General features: G+C 41.1%; 1 protein-coding gene across 1 annotated transcript in view; it reads right to left on the reverse strand.

Moving 5' to 3' along the window:
• LOC311341144 (receptor-type tyrosine-protein phosphatase delta-like) overlaps positions 1-4,304 on the reverse strand; it is a gene marked incomplete at its 5' end in the record, with an annotated part of 134,450 nt that overhangs the window by 55,364 nt on the left and 74,782 nt on the right. The window lies entirely within an intron of this gene.

Raw genomic sequence — 4,304 nt, forward strand, 5'->3', positions numbered from 1 at the left:
ATTGCTAAACATTGTACTTATAACCTCAGCATTATTCCTCAAGTGATATCTGGGGAGCCATGTTATATTAATCATTTTAATGATCGTTATTGAGTGCAAAAAATAAAAAAGACTGTTAAAGATTTCTTTACTTAGTTTACATATTTATTAGTTAGTCGTTCCAATTCATGATTTTATTTTTGTAAGTGATGGGTCATCGACTAATTCATCCATTAATTGTAGGCAGACACGTAAAAGCAGTACCTAACTATGTCCGCATCATTCCTTCATTATGTTTAGATAATAGGCTCATACATAAACAATGATTGTCCTATTTGTGGACCTAAAAGAACAACATGTCTGTGCTCATTGCTACTGGAGATTAGATCTGATTTGAGAACATTTGATAAACTGTTGTCTGTCTCTTTTCTTTTTTTTTTTTTTTTTTTACAAACTCAAGCCAACCTTTCTCTTAGAAGTATTTCTTTACTTGCAGCACGTTTAAAGGGCATACAATGCAACAGCACCATATCTGCTAATGCCAATCCTAAACGTATCCAATTAGCATCCCGTTTAGCCCACCATGGCTACCCCAGGCACTGGCAAGTGTCTACTTAATCACAGTTAATTTGTTAGCAACACAAAGGGAGGAAGAGAGACACACAAGGGGATGAAGCGTTCGCATGGAGCCAGCTTTCACTCACAGGTCAATAGAGACACACAAGCTTCTCCCGCCAGGGACCGACTGGGTCAGAGCGGGCTTCCCATCAGGGTAAATAAAAGGTTCCTCTGTGCTAGTCAGAGGACATTACTCACACATGGGCTGCTTCTGGAATAAGTTACAGCTAAGCTAGCCATATTCAAGGCCTCTGCAATCCGAGGACGCTTTCACCTGCTAAGCTAACGCTAAGCTAACGTAGGTCAGATCCCATTTGTTGCAGATGGGCGCACAGCTATGCAGCTAGGTGCAGATAGCGACATGGCTGTTCTCCGACCAATGACAATGGTAGAGCACAGCACTATTAAGAGGTGTATATTATTAGGGCTTTTAATATATTATGGTACTATGCCTACTAGGCGTGCATCCAGTACATTATAGTCTTTTCAGGGCTGTAACAGAGAACATGATGAGAACATAGTCTTTCTCACATGGTACCAAGAAGAAATGCACTTATTAAATATTGGATCAGTGGACCATTTAAGTTAATCTAATGTGTTTGGCTGGGAACAGAGAGCGGGGTGGTTTCTTATTAGTCTTAAATTAGGGGCGGCAAAACTGCAAGGTTGGCATGGGGTATGTGATGTACACAGAAAACCCATAAAAAGCGACGTGAGACCATATTCATTTTTAATGCAGATTACAGCGTGAATAAATGTGTTGATGCGACACGGGTGTCGTGTGGGAGAGGCTTTGGTCCAAATCAACGATATACTCCCACTGCAACACGTAGTTAGGAGATAAAGCGGAGCGGCAACTTGGCTGCAGCCAGCGCCAGAGTTAAGAAAACACACATCTGAAGTCTTCTTCCAATCTGTTGATCAATTCCAATCTTTTCTCTTCCTCTCAGTTTACATTTTACACAGAGATCTGTGTTCTTTGCGCCGTTAAAACATTATATAAATGTTTTGGGTTGTGCTACTAATATGAACATAAATTTGCACTATGTGTGGTTTGGGCTTTGAACTGTGTTTGTGAAAGATACTTCTCAGTGAGTGATGGCTGCCATACATCTGGTTCCTCTACCTAGCCCACAAGCCCTGAGTTTAACCACACTGATAAGCATAAATATATGAATATGCAAGAATATGCGTATGGTTTAAATTGCATATTACAGTATGCTATAGATACATTATATTATAAATATTATATATATATTATAAATATATATAAAACGAACTTATATTTGAGTAGAGACATCTTTTAAAAGAATATAGTACAGGATAGTAATATATAATAGTTAAAAACAAGTCCTTTATATAACCCCCGACCCCGTAAGGGTGTATTTCACACCCTCAGCTAATCCCTGAACCCTTTGCCCCTGTCATCTCATTTCTCCGAGGCACCCTGATTTCATCTGTCCGCAGCAGCCATGACGATCTCACAAAACCATGTAAAGCCTTGTCTAATCTTAACACTGTTGACTGGATCATATACAATGTACACGTACACAGCACACAACATACACCAGACACACACACACACACACACACACATGCGTGCCGTTGAGATACATCTGGACAACGGTATTACCAAGGTCTTAGCAGGCCTATAAGACATTTCCGACATGGAATTACTCAGCAAATGTTTGGGCATGGCATCACTAGATCGTACCATATGTAAAATAACACGCAATAGAAGCAACCGTTGAATCTCCTTTGGAAGATGACCAAAGGAGATCATTTCCAAAGGGCACCGCTACAAAGTTGTCCTAGGCTTATCGAAACCACTTCATCAAAGTCAAAGTAAAAACTGGTGCACAATAATAGGATGCAACACTGACTACTACTACTATTGATTATTTGGTGGGATTTACCATAAAGAATACTGCATTTCTCATGCGGTTCATCAGATCCTGTCAAAAAGAACTACTTGAACTTTCCAGATTGCCATACGCTTGTGGCTATTGAATATACAAATAATACTTGTACTACTAATAATAATGAAATGATAATAGCAAAAACAAAGTGGGCACACATCAGAACTAGCTGTGCTGTGTATGTGTGTGTGTTTGTGTGTGTGAGTTTAGGTGCAAATGTGCACGTTCATGTATGTGTGTGCCTGCTTGTGTGTGTGTGTGTGTGTGTGTGTGTGTGTGTGTGTGTGTGTGTGTGTGTGTGTTTAGGTGCAAATGTGCACGTTCATCTATGTGTGTGCCTGCTTGTGTGTGTGTGTGTGTGTGTGTGTGTGTGTGTGTGTGTGTGTGTATGGGGCTACCATCTAGATTCAAATCAAAGCCTCCACCTTCAGGCTGCCCTACCTTCTGACAGGTCAATCAATATTCACCTGGCTTTATTTTTTTGGAGGAGGATGCAGATGACATTTTGACGGCTTGGTGTTTGGTTTATCCCAGGGTTGTAAACGATTTCACACATGAACATCTTTACGACCATAGCCTCGGAGAACGGGGCCAAACCGCGGTGCGTAACGACAGATATACAGTGTGTTTGAAACAGAGATTGATAGGGGCCGCCTTTAACTGTCCGTTTAATAGTCATTGCATTCCCTTTACTGTTGTGATTCATTAAGTATCACAAGTTAATCCCTGTGTGAGTTGTGATTGTAAGTACTTTATCCACACAAAAATGTTAATAACTTGTTCCTCTTCTCCTTGTAAAGACGGAGCGCACAGTGCCTCAGGCCTATAAACTGGACCTGGACATTCCAGGAGTGAATGCTTTCATTTCGTATTAAAGTACTAGGCTCAAGGTACTTGAACCTGGGTACTTGTGGTTTGTCGTCATTATATTTCCTGTCTTAAAAGTAAAAAAAAGAAAAGAAAAGTAAATGTTGAACTAAATAATGGATATACTATGTCAGAGATGAAAGAGAAGAAATTGAAATCTAAAGAAATCCCACTTCAAGGTGTTTTTTCAAGGTTGTTTTTTCCTCAATGTTTTATTGTTTCATCTGCTTTATCATCCCAGGAGGCCGTAGTATATTGTATAAGTATTTCCACGTGTGTGAGCGTTGGAGAGGGAACGTATTCCGCTCACACGCACTCTTAGCTACATGGTAGTGGTCTCTCACCACTAGCATGGGGCGTTGGCCTAGTTTGTCCACAGGATCAGGGCATTATTCCTAATCCCCCAGATAGATGTCATACTGTACAGAAACGTACTAACGTATAGAAGCAAAGAGAAATGAGGATAGAGGAGAGAGAATGAAAGCGAGGGGATGGGAGATAAGCAACTTTAATTCAAAGAGGGCTAAGTGTAGTGGGAGCATGTTACTGCTAAGCTCATATATCACACATATGGTCCATTGTCATGCTAACTGTGCTTAGTGTTTCATCTGCACTAATCGCGCCCTCCAGCCTTCCTGCTATCTCTTAGCAGAACTTGTTGGGGGAGACGGCCCACAGTGCGTGGACCGGAAACCAGCACTGTGAGGTGCGGAGCTACGCCTTGGTTCCTGACGGGGACATTCAACCGAAGAAAACCCATTTGTGTGAGTGGACAAAGCTTTCAGAAGTGGGATTTTATGAAGTGGATTTCTACAGTGGCATGTCTGCACAGTGTTGATTCGAAAACCTTTACACCCACTTTTATCGGACGGCCGAATATTTGTTCGCCAATTGCGCAATTACGATCGCAGCCTCCAGCAA

Source organism: Micromesistius poutassou (assembly GCF_964030765.1).
Source record: "Micromesistius poutassou genome assembly, chromosome: 3".
NCBI classification, from domain to species: Eukaryota; Metazoa; Chordata; class Actinopteri; order Gadiformes; family Gadidae; genus Micromesistius; species Micromesistius poutassou.